Genomic DNA, 20,562 nt, shown 5'->3' with positions numbered 1-20,562 from the left:
GGGCCCCTGAGTCTTGCTGGCGCAGCACTCCGAGGCTACGCAAACACTCCCGAGTAGTTGTGTCTACGAAGCCGAATTCACTGGATGATTGTAATTCCAGCAAGTGCTGGTGACTATATATAAACTTACTGAGAGGAATTACTGACTTACTCAGCGGTGTATTTTGATTGAGAAAACCGTAACTGTCACAAGCCCATGCAGTCGCAGCCGAATAGGGCGCCACCATCTTGGGAAAAGAAAAGATGGAACCCATACAAACATAGGGAGAACATACATAACTCCAACAGAAAGTAAACCAAACTCAGGATCAAATCCAGTCCCCTTGAGCTATGAGGTGTCATTGCGAGCTGCTGTACCACCCCACATCATTGAACCAAAACAGCACCACCTCCCTCTAGATCCAGACCACTTTGGCAGTTAGCAGTTAATCAGATCAAGCTTGAATCTTCAGGCCAGTCAGTATATTTGCAAACAAAATAAATTTTAGTGTGTGTGTATATATATATATATATATATATATATATATATATATATTACACACACACACTAAAATTTATTTTGTTTGCAAATATATTACCAATTAGATAATTCAAATGAATAATTGTCAACATCCAGCTTGTTTACACACATTTGCATGTCTTGCATGTTTAGTCTCACAAGCCAGACCTCTAGCATTTGCTATGGTGTCTGGAATTTTTCATGAGTAAATGCTGCCAAGAACTGCCTACGTTCACAGAAACAGGTTATTTAACTTGCATGGCAGGTGACCAACTACAAATCTTTTCATGTAGCCTGTCAGCAGGCATGCCCGATTTTCTTACCACGAACAGTAAGTGTGAAAAGTCAATCAAATTGCAAGCCTCCAACATTCTGAAGCTTGTTGCTAGAAAAGTGTACAATGGATATGAGGCATTCTGTATACTTTGAGTGGAGTATCTGAGGCTGAGACTAACATGTGCTCAACCCAAGTAACTACATAGGTAAGAAGTAAGTAGGAAGTAAAATTCAAAGTCCTTCCCATGCCAGCGCCTGGTATTCCCAGGCAGTCTAACCAAGTAACCCACCAACTACTAACCAGGTCCTAAGGCACACTGGGTGCCGCCAATCTCCGTTTCTATAGCTGGGTTTCACGTGACGTCACATCTGTCTCATTGGTTATTCAAAACATTAGCTGGTAGTCTACCAAAGTTCAGTTGACAAAGTGTTTGTATGGAGAAGGTGCATTGCTCGCATGAAAAATGCCTTATGCTTGCATTGTTTTAGGTTGTTCTAATCAATCAAACCGTGAAACTGATAAAAATTTCTTCAGGGTTCCCCATGAACTAATAAAAAAAAAGGGTGAACAAACACAGAATTTCACAAAAAAACATCGAGAAAGGTAGCTTTTTGAACCTTTTATTGAAATTGAAGGGAGCGGAGTCGAAGCATGCTCAAGTTTGCAGTGATCACTTCATGAAAGGTTTGTATATCCCTCTCAGCTATGTTGTTAGTGTTTTCCAAGTGCTTTTCTTGCTACAGTGGTGCTTGAAAGTTTGTGAACCCTTTAGAATTTTCTATATTTCTGCAGAAATATGACCTAAAACATCATCAGATTTTCACACAAGTCCTAAAAGTAGATAAAGAGAACCCAGTTAAACAAATGAGACAAAAATATTATACTTGGTCATTTATTTATTGAGGAAAATGATCCAATATCACATATCTGTGAGTGGCAAAAGTATGTGAACCTTTGCTTTCAGTATCTGGTGTGACCCCCTTGTGCAGCAATAACTGCAACTAAACGTTTGCGGTAACTGTTGATCAGTCCTGCACACCGGCTTGGAGGAATTTTAGCCCGTTCCTCCATACAGAACAGCTTCAACTCTGGGATGTTGGTGGGTTTCCTCACATGAACTGCTCGCGTCAGGTCCTTCCACAACATTTCGATTGGATTAAGGTCAGGACTTTGACTTGGCCATTCCTCTTTAACCATTCTTTGGTAGAATGACTTGTGTGCTTAGGATCGTTGTCTTGCTGCATGACCCACCTTCTCTTGAGATTCAGTTCATGGACAGATGTCCTGACATTTTCCTTTAGAATTCGCTGGTATAATTCAGAATTCATTGTTCCATCAATGATGGCAAGCCGTCCTGGCCCAGATGCAGCTAAACAGGCCCAAACCATGATACTACCACCACCATGTTTCACAGATGGGATAAGGTTCTTATGCTGGAATGCAGTGTTTTCCTTTCTCCAAACATAACACTTCTCATTTAAACCAAAAAGTTCTATTTTGGTCTCATCCGTCCACAAAACATTTTTCCAATAGCCTTCCAGCTTGTCCATGTGATCTTTCGCAAACTGCAGATGAGCAGCAATGTTCTTTTTGGAGAGCAGTGGCTTTCTCCTTGCAACCCTGCCATGCACACCATTGTTGCTCAGTGTTCTCCTGATGGTGGACTCATGAACATTAACATTAGCCAATGTGAGAGAGGCCTTCAGTTGCTTAGAAGTTACTCTGGGGTCCTTTGTGACCTCACCGACTATTACACACCTTGCTCTTGGAGTGATCTTTGTTGGTCGACCACTCCTGGGGAGGGTAACAATGGTCTTGAATTTCCACCATTTGTACACAATCTGTCTGACTGTGGATTGGTGGAGTCCAAACTCTTTAGAGATGGTTTTGTAACCTTGTCCAGCCTGATGAGCATCAACAACACTTTTTCTGAGATCCTCAGAAATCTCCTTTGTTCGTGCCATGATGCACTTCCACAAACATGTGTTGTGAAGATCAGACTTTGATAGATCCCTGTTCTTTAAATAAAACAGGGTGCCCACTCACACCTGATTGTCATCCCATTGATTGAAAACACCTGACTCTAATTTCACCTTCAAATTAACTGCTAATCCTAGAGGTTCACATACTTTTGCCACTCACAGATATGTATTATTGGATCATTTTTCTCAATAAATAAATGACCAAGTATAATATTTTTGTCTCATGTGTTTAACTGGGTTCTCTTTATCTACTTTTAAGACTTGTGTGAAAATCTGATGATGTTTTAGGTCATATTTATGCAGAAATACAGAAAATTCAAAAGGGTTCACAAACTTTCAAGCACCACTGTATGTGTCATTATTTTACAGTACTTTTTTTTCATCACAAAGCACTAAAGTCCCCAGCTGGTTCTTTGTTTACTCTTCACAAAGTTCATATGTATGAAGGTCATGACAAAATTCTTACCCAGCCATACAGTTACAATGTGCCATGATCACTTCTCCGTCTTGTTTAACTAAGATCCAGGTCTTTAAAGGGGTTTCTGATGATCTTTGTGAATGATTTACCTGAGAGATAAGAGTGAATACAAGTGAGAATCAAGCAAACTGTTGTTTGTTTACACTTCAACTTGCAGTGCTTCATTGTAAAGACGCAAATGAAAAGCTTAAAAAACATACTTACATGGGCAAAAACAATACAGGATTCATTCGGCAGTGACTTGATATCAAGATCCTTTATCCAGCCACATACTGTACAAAGAAGTTGTAAGCCTCCATACTCTTCCATGCTTTCATCTGTTTTGCGGTGTAGAAGGATGTCTGCAACACCAGATAGTTTGAGATGTCAGGGAACTCAACTGAAGGGTAGTTTTCAAGATCATATGACAAATCCTTCTTACCCAGACTGTAGGGGTCTATTCCATTGCACATAGCAATCTTCTGAATATATCTAAAGTGAGCAGTGGCTTCTAGATTACGAGCATACTCTGATAAGTTATCCTGAGTTGTTTGCACTACGGCAGCCTTTAGACCACCAGCTATTTCACTTCTGGTAAAACTGCTAAGAAAAGGCACGTGACCGAAACCCAGCAACAGCCCTTCGGCCTCCCATCTTTGGTATGACCTGATCGCGAGTAGAACTCATGATCTTCTGATTGAGAGACACGCCAAACACTAGACCAACTTGCCAGTAAGTAGTAAGTAAATAAGTAACAAGTCAGTAAATGAGTAAAAAGTAAGGAAGAAAACAAGAATTAAGCAAGTAAATATTTTAGAAGTAAATAAGTAAGAAATAAGTCAGTCAGTCAGTCCATCCATCCATGCCTCCATTTTCTATCCCACTCATCCATCAGAGTTGTAGGGTTCACCCTGGGCAGGTCACCAGTCTATCACAGGGCCAACACAGAGATGAACAACCATTCACACACACATTGACATCTACGGGCCAATTAGAGTAGCCAGTTAACTAAGGCTACATCCACACGACAATGGCAACGAGATTTATTTTTTTAAATATCGCGTCCACATGGGCAACGGATCAGTAAAATATCAGGTCCATATGGCAACACAACGCTTGCTGAAAACGATGCAATACACATGCCACACCACTACGTGCGCTGTAAGACGGTCCCATCGGAGGCACCAGAACAATAGAAGTAGATGACGCATGCACATAAACCCCTTCTTCTGTAGCATTAGCCACATAAAGTTTTGATTATTAATCAGTAGCGTAAAACAAAAGACGCGGAAAGAGGAATGAATGGGGGTAGATGGAAGCTGGTACGGCAACATTCTGATATCCTCCAGAATTCTTTAATGGTCCGGAATAAATTGAATGCTACACGTTGATGGATTACTTTGTTCTTCTACGCCCGTTTTGAGGAATGTATTGTCGGATTTAAACCAACATCTGAAGAGGTGAGATCGCTCCTTTTTTTTTCCTATGTCTGCCGGCGGGATTGTTTTTGTTTTTGGAAAGTGCACGGGCGGTGCGCGGTTTGGTACTGCTTCCGCAGTGTTTGGACTAAAGACTCTGCCCTAAGGGCTATTCTCTCACTCTCTCTCTCTCTCACTTTGCATCATTACACAATAAATATTCACAGTGAAAATATTTTGTAAGCGCGTTTCATGAACCAAGTTATAGGATTTGTTGACAACTCGCATCAAGTTCGTTACACTTCTACCTGGCGTGAAGCACTGACGGTCATGTGGTTGTGACGTCATCGTAAACAAATCCGTTCTACTCATCCAGACGACTTCGCAACAGCGCCATTGCCAGATTTTTTCACTCTGGAACCCGTTCTCAAAAGATTTCGTTTTGGGGCACCCAAAACGCCGGTGCCATGTGGATGCCAGGCCAAAATGATAAACAATTTTATCAGATTCACCTGAATCCGTTGCCATGTGGACAGGGCCTAAATCTCCATGTCTTTGGACTGCGGAAGGAAACCACAGCATTCAGAGGAAACCCATGCAGGCACAGGGAGAACATGCAAGCTCCACATAGAAAGGACCCATTTGACTATGACGTTTGAACCTAGAACCTTCTTTCTGTGAGGCGCCAGTGCTAACCACTGCTCCACCCTAAATACTATGCAGTAAATATGTATGTCAGGAAGTAAGAAAAAAGTATTTCAGTAAGTACAAAAGTACTATAAGTTTGTAAATAAGAAGTAAGTCAATAAATAACTAAGGACTTCTCATCTCATTATCTCTAGCCGCTTTATCCTGTTCTAGAGGGTCACAGGCAAGCTGGAGCCTATCCCAGCTGACTACGGGCGAAAGGCGGGGTACACCCTGGACAAGTTGCCAGGTCATCACAGGGCTGACACATAGACACAGACAACCATTCACACTCACATTCACACCTACGGTCAATTTAGAGTCACCAGTTAACCTAACCTGCATGTCTTTGGACTGTGGGGGAAACCGGAGCACCCAGAGGAAACCCACGCGGACACGGGGAGAACATGCAAACTCCGCACAGAAAGGCCCTCACCGGCCACGGGGCTCGAACCCGGACCTTCTTGCTGTGAGGCGACAGCGCTAACCACTACACCACCATGCCGCCTAACTAAGGACTTAAGTGAGTAAATCTGTAAGTACAATAAGTTATTCAGTACCTAGGTTGGTAAGTAGTAATACAGTAAATTTTGAAGTCCATAATTCAATAAGTCTGCAACTAATGTATGTAATAAGAAGCAAGTACGTCAAAGTCAGTTTATATGTCTACCCTTCAATCTGTCTAGCCCAACTCATGTCACCCAATGTTTTATGATATTGTCATACCATAGTATAAAGAACAAAAAACACAAAGTATTTAACACACTGTCTCAATTAAATGAGAAATAGCAGCACAGACTGTTCCTTTATTAAAGAGGTGGAAAATAATATAGAGCAGTGAATACAATCCTTATGGTGGCCACTAAATAAATAACAGAATAAAAGAATAAAAAAGTATAAACCCCTTACAGCGATTTCCTGCAGTAAACTGACTTTGCTCAATGGGCTGCGGTTGCAAACTAAATCCATGTGACGCTGCTAATCTCTCAGTACAGTGAAGTCAAACTCAACAAGTTCTCCTTACAACAGAGTGATCAGGCAGCCAAGCGTCTTGAACCGTTAAGCTAACTCGGTTTTTTGTTCCTCTGGCATCTCAGGTGTTGGGTTTGGTGAAAGCACACACACACACACACACACACACACACACACACACACACACACACACACACACATGCACAGGCCTGCTTACAGTGGCACAGAGAGAGAGAAAGAGAGAGAGAGAGAGAGAGAGAGAGTGTGTGTGTATGTGTGTGTGTATGTGTGTGTGAGAGAGAGAGAGAGAGAGAACCGGGCTTTGACCAGAGCCTCTCTGCTCTCTCACCTGCAACTGTTGCATAAGTAAATGTGCCCCTAAGAATGTGTTCAATCCACAAACTAAGGCTTTTTTTTAAACCATCTTTTAAGACGCCATAAATCGTTTGGCACACTCTCTCAGCACTCTGAAGGTCTTTCCTGCGAGTGACAGTCGACGTGCTTGAGTTTGACGATGATTGTTTTCAATGCCCTCCCTCGCTCTAACTCTGCAGTCTGTCATTTGGAACAATAATAAACAACCACAGACGAGAGAGAAAAAAGCCCCTCCTGAAATCTATTACTGAGAACAGTGCGGTTATGGGGAGAAAGAATGAGGATGACGGGAATACTTCTCGTCCTGCACACATCACTGTAATTTCCAGTGCCAGGCTGATTCAGCCCAGGCTTTCCACACTCTTATCTGATCCGTACGGGTGGTCCATGCAGCCTGGCCACACTCGGATCTGGAAATCTTCTTCGCACCACACTAGCCTTGTGGATCATGCTGCTGAAGAATGACTGGAGTCATTTCAAGGAAAAACCAAGTGAGTGCTTAAACAGGGGATTAGGAGCACTTAAAATACAAACCAGCCTGTCAATCGTTCTCTTCTGTGCAGATAAAAGACCAGTTTGCCGAAATCCGAAAGCCATAAATGGAGGATTTGATCAGCTACGGCTGATTAGCAGTAGTACTCCATGCATATGTTGGCCATAATTACAATTGTAAAACAGGACGATGAGGTGAAACTGGTCTGCGGAAGTCAGGAAGCTGGAGTTCACCTTGCAGTGAACCCAGGAATTGCATGTGATCCTGTGCCGTATGCAAACGTCCTTGTGTACAACACCTCAATTCATCTTACCTGACAGAGAAACACAACAACTGATGAAATCTGTCCAGCCTCCTCCTCGTCCTCATCCTCCTCCTGCATGCGAAAGTAATTACAAGATGTCAGGCTTTGATTATAAACTGACATGAAATAGATCTGCAAATCACAATCAGTACATGTAATCAACTTGTGAGTCTTTATATCAAGCACCACTGTCATGTTTCTGGCAATTAGAACCTTATTTTATCACCAAACATCCCCCTTGAAAATTCCTCGTCTCCAGTCACATGTCCACTGACACCGAGAGCTCTCTGGATAATGGAACGGCAAAAACATTTGATGTGAACCCACAAAGATAGCTTTGACAAGGAAATGACATTTCAAACCATTGCCATATCTCACATGCAGCAACCGTAATGCTAAGAGTGCTGGCTTGTGTTTGGTGGACACTTTTTCCCTCTGCATGAAAATAACAAGTGTAGATCAGACGCACCTCGTTTCTGAGAGCGTACACACTTTGAGCTCCAAAGACTCCAATCCTGCTCTTCACTGATGAATAAAAGCTTTCCAAATGTCTCTCTTTTTTCCCCCTCTGTTTTTTTTCCCGGTCAAGTATGAACACAGCTGCCTGTCTATCCAAATATGCAATTTTGTCTTGTTGCGAATATTACTCTTGGCCGTGCGTCCAGCAGATTAGATTATATTGATAGAGAAGATGTATTTGGAGATTGGAAATTAAATGGGCTTCCTCGTGGCATGACCCTTAATTTGTTTTGCGTTCCCATCACATGTGTTTTCTCTTACTGCATTTGCTGATTTGTTATGTCTGTTATTTTACATTACCACCTATCCGTGCAAGCCTAATGCTAAATGCAGACTGGTCTGGACTTGCAATGAGGCTTTTATTTGTACAGCCATTTTGATAAACCCTCTAATATATTATTTGTTAAAGGTTTGATTGTTGTATTTCTCATCAGGAAAAAGCAGCTGCCATCACAGCATAAATACAAAACGGACTGAGACTAAACAGAATGGATTTAGTGTCAACGTATATGTATGAGGAAATCAGGTAGAATAATAGAAATTACAGAATGTACACTGTAGGAAAGAAACACTTGGGGACATGCTATGATAGGAAAATAACCTGACGCTTTTTACTCCACCGAAGTGGATTATTTTCCGTCTCACAGTGTTTTATTCTTTTTGCACCACAACAATTTTGTTTTGTGATTGAACAACACATTATACTTTTTAACCATTTATAGTCATGTTATCAAGAAACCACAGCGCATGGAAAAGCTGTGACTCGCTGTGAATGTGAAAAAGCACTGACACTGGAGACTCCTTCCACGGTAAACATTTACATGCAAAAAATATGATTCTACATTTTTCTTTAACAAATTAGTTAATTGTTTTGAAAATCTGTTTATTATTAGGCTTAGATGATGTAGAATGTCATCTATAGAATTCTGTGTGATTGAGTTGTTACTATAGAAATTATAATGTATTGAAATGAGTGCATTAATACATTAGAAACCTTTTATTTGAATTACAGTCAGAACTATGGTAATACTATCGAAGGGAGGGAACAGAATATAGTAGGATGGTATTAATATGTGCAATACTACTTCTACTACTAATAACACCAACAACAAATACAAGGGCACTCGGTAGAGTCCATACCTCTGCCAAGCCACATATTATCATCATCAACATCAAATCACTTGAACCTAGGATAATACGAAAGCTGTACACCCAATTTCATCCAAATCTGTTCAGTAGTTTTTGAGTTACGTTGGGAACAGACAAAAAAATCCTGGATTCACATACATATCTGGATCCACATACTTATCCAGATTTAAATCAAAATTTAATACATTGTTCCTTGGCCCATGGCCCACCTTTCCACCAATTTTCATCAAAATCATTTCACTACATTTTGACTTATGTTGGGAACAAACAGAAGCAAAAACATAACTTCCTCCAACAAAGTTGGCAGTAGTAGTAGTGGTGATAATAATAATAATAATAATAATAATAATAATAATAATAATAATAATAATAATATGAAAACAGATCATTGTTACAGAAATTATTTGTATCCAATATTGCAAAGTATACCAAATGGATTAAATATCACACGCACTATAGTTGAGCATAAATGTTTAATGCTTTTTGTTTGTTTGCTTTTTAATAAAATTATCTGTTCATTACAGCTTCAACGCAAGACATTTCATTTAAGGATTTAAGATTTTCCTTGATCTCTACGCACCATTCTGGACCTTGGAATAACCAGATGAAGCTATACAACGTACCGTATAATTCTTTCCTATAGATCATGCTCTCCACATGATGAGACACCGGAGTAAACCAGGCCTGAAATTTGGGCCTGATTAGTTAGTGAGTTGATGGTACAGTGAACCATCCCATCTTGCATGCTAAACACACGAGATCTGAATGAAAAAAAAAAAACCTCTTCAATTTCCTGCAATGCTCCTGCTGAAGAGGTCCGTTGGAATCTGTTTCAGGTTGAGCAGCTTGGAAATGAAGTTTCCATCCTGCCATGTGGTGCCCTCTGCGAACATGAGCCCCACTCCACGTCTGTATTTATCCTGTTACACAAATCCGTCAGGATCCAATTCATCTCAGCAAACAGCTGGAAAATATGGGATTCCTCTGAGCCCATCGTGCCTCTGAATCTAATTCTCCATGATCCGAGTTGCCAAACATCCCTGAGCGTCTCAATATTTGGTATCAAATCCCTCTAAAAGCATATAATTTCCAGTGATTGCTCACACTTGAGGCCTACAGATGAAAACGTGGGCTGGAGAGAAGCTCTCTGATCTGCCTTGTTGTGTTTCCCAACACTGCTGTCATATTTACTTTACACTTTCTTTGTGGAGAGAGGAAAAAACTGGAACAAAGAGCCATTCTGTAAGCACGTGTAAAGTTAATACGGCGCGGTTTTTCCACCTTCCTGCTGAGTGGGAGAATATCGTGCGTTTATTTGGTCCTTTCAGCTTCCATTTTGACTGCTGACGAAATGCAGCGCGTTTTATTTTATACTTTGACAAATATGTGATGTTTGCAGTTCATCTGAATTTATAGTCTGGGGCTGGAACACATAAAGACATGGAAAACATTTGTGTCATTTGAAGGCACAGTGGACAGTTTTATAGTATTCATTTATTTTCCCCAACAGTTTTCATTTTTCACATGTGCACATGCATCTGATTTTGTTTAGCATGTTTTTTTCTTTTTCCCCATGTGCCTTTTTTTCCACAATTTTCATATGTGATATTTTTACATGATTCATTCATGTTCTTTTAAAAAATATGATTTTTCTAATTGTTACATAATTTGACACAATACATTGTCCAGTGTGATTTAACCCCATGATCCTTGAATATTCATGTGATGATTCATTTGTGTTGATGTATTTTTACATTAATTTTTTAAACAATTCATTTATTTTCACATCTGATTTTTACAGTTTTTTACACTATTTTTCACATGCAATATTTTACACATGACCTTTTGACAAAATTTGTGCAGTGAATGCAATATTTTAATACAGGATTTACATACTTTCAAGTGTAATATTTTTACATATGACTCGATTTTCATGTTAATTTTCCACATTTGGTGGCTGTATTTTTTTTCCATGTAATCATTGTTCAAATGTCATGTTTACGTGGATTCTGAGACAATCACATATTGAAATGTATGGTATTTTCACATATTCCATGTGATTGCACATTATTCACATAATCACAGTTGAAAACATGCAATTTATCCATCAGGTGATTGCCATGACACATATCAAACTAAATGAAACTACATCATGGCTCCTAACCCCTGTAAGGACATTACTGGAATATTTTCTTTGTAATCAGACATGGCCGGTGGATTTGAAATAGATCTTTTAAGATCATATATCCAATTTTATTATTTGTGCACTTGTACTTTTAATCATGCAAACGCATACCCATGCAGTTTTGGCAGATTTTGAAGCAGATCAGACCAGAGCTGCTCAGTGGGTAAGAAATGATCTGTGAACACCAAAGACCAAAGCACCCTCAGTTTATGAACTGTTTATGAACAGAGCATAAGGGAGGAAATGAAGACGTCTTGACTGACTCATTTCTAGCATCTAACAAAAAAAAATGTCTGTCATATTTCAATGTTGTCACATGATTCTGGATCCTTACTAACAGGAAAGGCTGCTATGACCTTGTAGCTATGCAAAGCTCATGCTAACTGGTTGGAGAAAAATATAATATAGGGCACCCTTACTGAAAATGTCTGTTACTGTGAATAGTTAAGTGAGCAGAAGATGAACTGATCACCAAAAGGCATAAAGGTAAAGGTGACATGTTTCTTTTCAGTGTTTTCTGCAAGATTTGTGTATTATTTTTGTTTTGTACAATTGGAAAGTGAAAAAAGAAAAGGAACACCATGCGAAAGTTTGGGCACCTCAATACATTTGAGTTCTCAGGTAACTTTTACCAAGGTTCCAGACCTTAAATAGCTTATTGAGCTGTGGCTTGTTCAAATTCTTCATTAGGAAAGGTCAGATGATGCAGATTTCAAAGCTGTATAAATTCTCTGACTCCTCAAACTTGTCCCTAAAATCAACAGCCATGGGCTCCTCTAAGCAGCTCCCTCGCATTCTGAATAATAAAATAATTGATGCTCACAAAGCAGGAGAAGGCTACAAGAACATAGCAAAGTGTTTTCAGGTAGCTGTTTCCTCAGATTGTAATGTTATTAAGAAATGGTAGTTAACAGAAACAGTGGAGATCAAGGTGAGGTTTGGAAGATGAAGAAAACTTTCTGAAAGAACTGCTCATTGGATTGCTAGAAAGGCAAATAAAAACCCCTGTTTGACTGCAAAAGACCTTCAGAAAGATTTAGTAGACCCTGGAGTGGTGGTGCACTCTATGCAGCGACACCTGAATAAATATGACCTTCATGCAAGAGTCATCAGTAGAAAACCTTTCCTGTATCCTAGCCACAAAATTCAGCGTCTGAAGTTTGCAAATGAACATCTAAATAAGCCTGATGCATTTTGGAAACAAGTCCTGTGGACTGATGAAATCAAAATAGAACTTTTTGGCCACAATGTGCAAAGGTATGTTTGGAGAAAAAAGGGTGCCAAATTCCAGGAAATGAACACCTCTCCAACTCTGAAGCATGGGTGTGGATCGATCATGCTTTGGGGTTGTGTTGCAGCCAGTGGCGCAGGGCACATTTCACTGGTTGAGGGAAGCATGGATTTGAATAAATACCAGCAAATTCTGGAAGCAAACATCACACCATCTGTAAAAAAGTTGAAGTTAAAAAGAGGATGGGTCCTACAATAAGACGATGATCCAAAACACACCTCAAAATCTACAATGGAATACCTCAAGAGGCACAAGCTGAAGGTTTCGCCATGGCCCTCACAGTTCCCTGACCTAAACATCATTGAAAATCTGTGGATAGATCTCAAAAGAGCAGTGCATGCCAGACAGCCCAAGAAACTTGTAGAACTGGAAGCCTTTTGCAAGGACGAATGTGTGAAAATCCCCCAGGTAAGAACTGAAAGATTATTAGCTGGCTACAAAAAGTGTTTACAAGCTGAGATACTTGCCAAAGGGGGTGTTACTAGGTACTAACCATGCAGGGTGCCCAAACTTTTGCTTCGGGCCCTTTTCCTTTTTTGTCATTTTTAAAATGTAAAAGATGAAAATAAAAAATTGTTTTTGCTTTAACTATAAAGGGAATGAGTCATCTTTGACTTTATGCCTTTTGGTGATCATTTCATCTTCAACTTGCTTAACTGTTCACAGTAACAGGTGTCAAACTTTTGCATACCACTATATACGTACATACACACACACACACATACATATATACATACATTTTATATATATATATATATATATATATATATATATATATATATATATATATATATATACACACACACACACAGAGTGGATATTAAATGTGTACACACCCCATTAAAATGATAGGTTTTTCTGATGTAAAAAAAAAAAATGAGACCATGATAAATCATTTCAAAACTTTTCCCACCTTTAATGTGACCTTTCACCTGTACAATTCAATTGTAATAAATAAATAAATAAATAAAGTACAATAAGCTGGTTGCATAAGTGTGCACACCCTTAAACTAATACTTTGTTGAAGCACCTTTTGATTTAATTACAGCATTCAGTCTTTTTGGGTGCACAAAAAAAAAATCCATGGCATTAGAAATACCATGGAGCACAGTGAAGGCAGTCATCAAGAAGTGGAGAAAATATGGGACAACAGCAACGTTACCAAGAATTGGACGTCCCTCCAAAATTGATGAAAAGACTAGATTAAAACTGATCAGGGAGGCTGCCAAGAAGCCTACAGCAACACTGAAGGAGCTTCAGGAATTTCTGGCAAGTACTGGTTCTGTACTACATGTGACAACAACCTCCTGTGTTCTCCATATGTCTGGACTATGAGGTAGGGTCAAAGAAAATCATCCAGGCCTGGCTAAATTTTGCAAAAAAAAAAATACATCAACCCTCCCAAAAGCATGTGCGAAAATGTGTTATGGTTTGATGAAACCAAGGTTAAACTTTTTGGTCACAATTCCAAAAGGTATGTTTGGCGCAAAAACAACACTGCACATCACCAAAAGAACACCATACCCACGGTGAAGCATGGTGGTGGCAGCATCATATTTTGGGGTTGTTTTTCTTCAGCTGGAACGAGGGCTTTAGTCAAGGTGGAGGGAATTATGAACAGTTCTAAATACCACTCAATTTTGACCCAAAATCTTCAGGTGTCTGCTAGAAAGCTGAAGATGAAAAGGAATTTCATCTTTCAGCACGACAATGACCCAAAAAAAGTTTTGGAATAGCCCAGCCAGAGCCCAGACCTAAATCCAATCAAAAACCTGTGGGGTGACCTGAAGAGGGCTGTGCACAAGAGATGCCCTCGCAATCTGACAGATTAGGAGCGCTTTTGCAAGGAAGAGTGGGCAAATATTGCCAAGTCTAGATGTGGCAGGCCAATCAACTCCTACCCAAAAAGACTGAATGCTGTAATTAAATCAAAAGGCGCTTCAACAAAGTATTAGTTTAAGGGTGTGCACACTTATGCAACCAGCTTATTGTACTTTTTTTATGTTTTCCCCACTAACAGATTTTTGTTTTTCAATTGAATTGTACAGGTTATAGGTCACATTAAAGGTGGGGAAAGTTTTAAAATTATTTATTGTGGTCTCATTTTTTAGATCAGAAAAGCCTATCATTTTAATGGGGTTTGTACACTTTTTATATCCACTGTGTATGTGTGTATATATATATATATATATATATATATATATATATATATATATATATATATATATATATATATATTCACAAGCGAGTGAAGTGAACGACTGGAAATATTTTCAGCACAAGAAGATAAACTTCATATCTTCACACCACCATGTGATGTTCTTTATATTATATGGACACATCCACACACAAAAAAAGCACAAGTTAATCAAAAGAACTTTAATTTTTAACTGGTTCACCATTTTGACAACGCACATCTAGTCAGTGGGAAAACACTGGGAATTATGTCATTGGAGTGAAATATCAGGAAATATACATACAGGTCACTTTCTCCATGGAATTTAGAACTTTCTACATGTATTTTATTCCCTTCTAGCGGGTTTCATTCATTTGGTTTGGTAACATGCAATATTGTTAGCATCGTTGAATATGGTTTCCAATATTGCATGGTTGTCAACACAACATGATGTCACAACATGACGTTGGAGATGTAAACATCTAGACTGTGACAATTTGTGAACAAACATGGCTGCCAGGTTTGCTTCATTAAATATGGAAGATTTTAAGAGAATTTTGAAAGAGAAAGATGCGTTGAACACCCGAAAGGAATGTGTATGTATGTATAATAATAATATTGGCTGGCTTTTTCGTGGTATATCAGATATTAAGCTACTCATCTTCAACTCATTCAAGATCATGCAAGCTGAATGAAATATACCTGATAGACCACTCAACTCCAGCCAATATTATTTAAATATGTCATTCAGATCCGCGATGTATTTCGTATGAAAAATATGAGTTTTTCAACACAAGAAGATAAACTTCACATCTTCAAGCCAATGTGTGATTTTCTTTTTATTATATAAAAAGTAGTAGTAATTCTACTTTTTATTATATAAAAAGAAGTAATTCTAATGTTTGTAAACAAATGAACAACATTCACAAACAAAAAGTACCCAAAGTTATCAAAACAATTCATCAATTTCCTCACGAGTGACAGAGATTGTCATGGTTTTGATTCTCTATGTCCCAATGTAGCTCATATAAAAATACAAATGGCGTATTTCCCAGTAAAACACTCATAACACTCGTGTCCATAGAATGTGTGTGTGTGTGTGTGTATCACACCTACATACAGTACCAATAATTTATTTATTTATTTTTTTAAAGTCTAGACACACCTACTCATAGGTTTTTCTGTATTTCTATAGCGGCAGCAACAATTATCGACACCTTAATCTTTTGACCATTGCAAAAGTAGAAAAGACTTTCAATATGTAAACTGTGCATGAATAATTACTCAAACTTCCACTGGAAAAAAAAATGAGTTGATTCCCAATTACTCGGCATATCAGATCACAGGACACCATTCCACAATTATCGTCACCGTTCTACAACTGTCGATATCCAGATGATTTTTTTTAAATAATCGGTATGTGGCATCAAGTTAATAAAACAGTTTTTATTTAAAATTTGTTTTACATCGACTTATATTTAGTACAAAATATCTTCGATATAAATATATCGATGTCAGTGCTTACGTAAATGAGTAAGTAATTCTAATGTTTGTAAACAAATGAACTGATGATGTTTAACCTGTGTCAGAAAATCTTTTTGTTCCACTTTCTACCCACTTTCTAAGTATTTTCCTATATCACATTTTGTTCATCATTTGTTGTTGTTTGTATTAATTTCTAGTTTTGTAGTTTACCAATAAATGTCAGGCAATTGACATTGTAACCACATGAAAATCCAGGTCAGAGGTTGTATGTCATTCCTCCAATGAAAACTTTATATTTTTACATCTAAAAATATAAAATGTCTACTGATATTATAATATGTGGTAAATATTTACAACAAACTGCAAAAAATATTTTCTGAATGGAATAGAAAAATCTGAATATTTCAAGCATGTAATTTTTTATATGCTAGGAATTTAATTCTGGTCTAATTCTATTTATTGCAATAGGATTCCAAATACTCTAGAAGCATTCCATTATGTTATGAATCAGAAAATAAAAATTATAAATCACAGCACTTTTTTTTTTAAGTACTTCATCTACTTCAACAATGTTACACAAAGATCGATCCATAACAGTTGTAAATGTCACTTAATTCCACAGGGTGTCGATAATGGTGGACACCGGTGAAAGTGAACACTATTATTGACACCTCACGTGACTTCTCAAATGCGCGTTTAGATACAAAACAGCGACTGTCAAATGAAAGAGTAAGAAACCAAGTAGATTTCGACAAGGATATCAATGAAATATCGGTGAATTTGATAAGTAAAAACACATCCAAGATTTTCCACCATGCTTACCTGCGATGATAACGTCCAGGTTTTCCTCAAATTGCTGATTGTGTTTAAAAAAAAAAAAATTCCATCCCAGGTAATGAGCTGTATCATCAGACAGCAAGATCAAAGGGCAAGGGGGTCTTCCGGTTGATTAATTAACCAGTAATAACTGTTGTAACTGAAACTCACCTTTGTAAAATTGTTTTTTATTGGTAAATCTGAAAAGGTGTTGATAATTATGGACTGTCGATAATTGTAGCTGCTGCTCTATTTTCTACATTGTAGAACAATACTGAAGACATCAAAACTATGAAATAACATCTGGAACATAGATGGAATTATGTGGTAAAAAAGTAAGTGCAAAAAAAATACAAATTGTGTTTCATATTTTAGATTCCTCATCGTATCCAGTGTTTACCTTGATGACACTTTGCACACTACTGGCATTATCTTAACCAGCTTCATGAAGGAGTCACCTGGAATGCTTTTCAATTAACAGGTATGCCTTGTCAAACATTAATTAGTGGACGGGTTTTTTACCGTTTTAATGTGTTTGAGATCAAACAGGAAATAGTAATTAATAAAAATACAGTAAATAGCCCTATTCCACAACTGTAGTAATCCATATTATGTCAAGAACCACTCAACTAAGGAAAAAGAAACGACATCCATCATTACTGTAAGACATAGTGTATTTTAAATTACACTTAAAAGACGCCTTTATAGACTGCGATATTAGATAACTGTCATAATGACTGGAGAATAATCTTCCAGTGATGTTTTAGATATTTTTGTCTTAGAGATCCTAGCTGATAAATAATTTAATGGAATAGTATTTTATTCTTCGTCACAACTGTCTAATTCATTAATTAAACCCATTGAATCAATTACATACTTAAAACTATATGTTATCTATTATTATTATTATTCATCTCATCTCATTATCTCTAGCCGCTTTATCCTTCTACAGGGTCGCAGGCAAGCTGGAGCCTATCCCAGCTGACTACGGGCGAAAGGCGGGGTACACCCTGGACAAGTCGCCAGGTCATCACAAGGCTGACACATAGACACAGACAACCATTCACACTCACATTCACACCTACGGTCAATTTAGAGTCACCAGTTAACCTAACCTGCATGTCTTTGGACTGTGGGGGAAACCGGAGCACCCGGAGGAAACCCACGCGGACACGGGGAGAACATGCAAACTCCACACAGAAAGGCCTTCGCCGGCCCCGGGGCTCGAACCCAGGACCTTCTTGCTGTGAGGCGACAGCGCTAACCACTACACCACCGTGCCGCCCTATTATTATTATTATTATTATTATTATACTACAGCACTTCTGAATTCTCAATTCTGGTTGGTTAACAGCTCTGACAGCAGTTATACCTGTAAGGCAAACAACATGTTTATACTAATGTCCTAGTTCTAATACAACATATGCAAGGATTTGTACGGCTTGTTAAAAAAAAATGCTTGTAATTGTTGATGTGGTTTCTGTAAGATGTTTATTTGCATTTTTGGGAAGGCGTCTCCACTGTCAGCACTTTAGAACAATTAGACTGCTGAAATTAAGTTCTCAAACATGCGAGTCTTCAGAATGGAGGGCTTTGCTTCCCTCCCTCCCCCCGACGAAAAGCTGCATGTTTTGGTTTTAATAAAATTAAAGTCTTGTGAGCGAACAACTGTTTATAGCTGCTTGAGTACGTGAAAACAGGAAGTAACGTGTTAGTGGCCATTACACACCATTAAACATGACTATAAATGGATTTTAAAAAATCAAATCATGATTTGTTGAATAGCCTAAATAAAAAAATAATTTTATTTATTAACATTGGTTAATTGCTGTGGTATAAGAGGAGTAAAACACTGCAGGAAGTGCTTTTAATGGAAAATAATCATTTTATGTCTGAATTGACCACAATGTAATAATGAGGAAAGAAATATGTAAAACTGCATACACCATCATTTGGGTTGTACTGGTTGAGAATGTACCAAATACTAATTTAAACAGTTTATAATACAAAACATGCAGCAATACAAATGCGACCAGATAAAGAACTGAAAGCAGCTTGGTTATGGCCAGATTTCGCTTAAAACCCTTTGCTGACAATCTGACCCATAACAGCAGTGGGCACCCACAGCCATTAGTGGTTGAATATTATAATCTAAGAAGGCATTTCACATTCCAACCTTGTCCAAAAAGGCTGAACAGTCAGTCGTGTACCACTAAAAATTTAAACCTGTTTATCTCTTCACTCAGGCTAGAGCCACAAAAAGGGGAATTGGCGGTCATCTGGTATATTTATATTTAGAAATATAAGCCCAGAATTATAGTTTTAAGCACATCAGAGGTGTATTTCTCTCTCCAAGGCCTTCTACATCTCCAGAAAATAGTTTCTGCGAGTAACCACAGTGACCAGCTGGAAAAAGGCTTGTCCGACCAGACAAGGTCTCCACACGTCTGTCACATAATAAATCAAAGCTTGAGTGGAGACAGGTCACCAACGCTCATAACCACACACTCAGCCTGCCTCTCCACGCAGCTACCACACACACACACACACACAAGTGGCCCAGATTCACTTTTCTTCAGGGACGTAAGGCTGATCACTGCAATCTTGCAGTCCAGTTTATGGACATGCCTCTAGCATGATTCACTCATGCATTTGGATACCCTGAAACTGGAAAAAGTAAAAATTAAAAAAAAACACAACACAAAAATTCTACACATAAATAAACTTTGTTTCTGTAATACTGTGCAGGCAAAATATTAACATATTTGAATATGTTTTTTTTTAATCAGAGAAATCTAACATTCCATTAGCCAGTTAGCTAGCATTAGCAGTTTATATTAAGAACTTTTTTTTGTTGTGAAGATGACTCAAAATCCACTTACAAATTATGTCAGGTTAGTTCATTTGCCAGATAGCTCACATTAGCAGTGAGATATTGTGAATATTTATTAAATAACATAAAAATTCCCTCATAAGCCATGTCAGGTTAGCTTACATAAGCCAGCTAGCTAGCATTAGCTGTGAATATTATGAAGATTTGTCAATATGACCAAAGTTCCCCCTGATAAATCCTATCAGGTTAGTTCCTGTTGGCCAACTAGCTAGCACTGGCAGTGGACATTATGAATATTTGTGAATATGACTTAAAATCGGCAACACGGTGGTGTAGTGGTTAGCGCTGTCGCCTCACAGCAAGAAGGTCCGGGTTCGAGCCCCATGGCCGGCGAGGGCCTTTCTGTGCGGAGTTTGCATGTTCTCCCCGTGTCTGCATGGGTTTCCTCCAGGTGCTCCAGTTTCCCCCACAGTCCAAAGACATGCAGGTTAGGTTAACTTGTGACTCTAAATTGACCGTAGGTGTGAATGTGAGTGTGAATGGTTGTCTGTGTCTATGTGTCAGCCCTGTGATGACCTGGCGACTTGTCCAGGGTGTACCCCGCCTTTCGCCCGTAGTCAGCTGGGATAGGCTCCAGCTTGCCTG

Source organism: Neoarius graeffei, chromosome 11, assembly GCF_027579695.1.
Source record: "Neoarius graeffei isolate fNeoGra1 chromosome 11, fNeoGra1.pri, whole genome shotgun sequence".
Classification (NCBI taxonomy): Eukaryota; Metazoa; Chordata; class Actinopteri; order Siluriformes; family Ariidae; genus Neoarius; species Neoarius graeffei.
The sequence above is the reverse complement of the archived record's forward strand: the minus strand, read 5'-3'. Positions refer to the sequence as shown.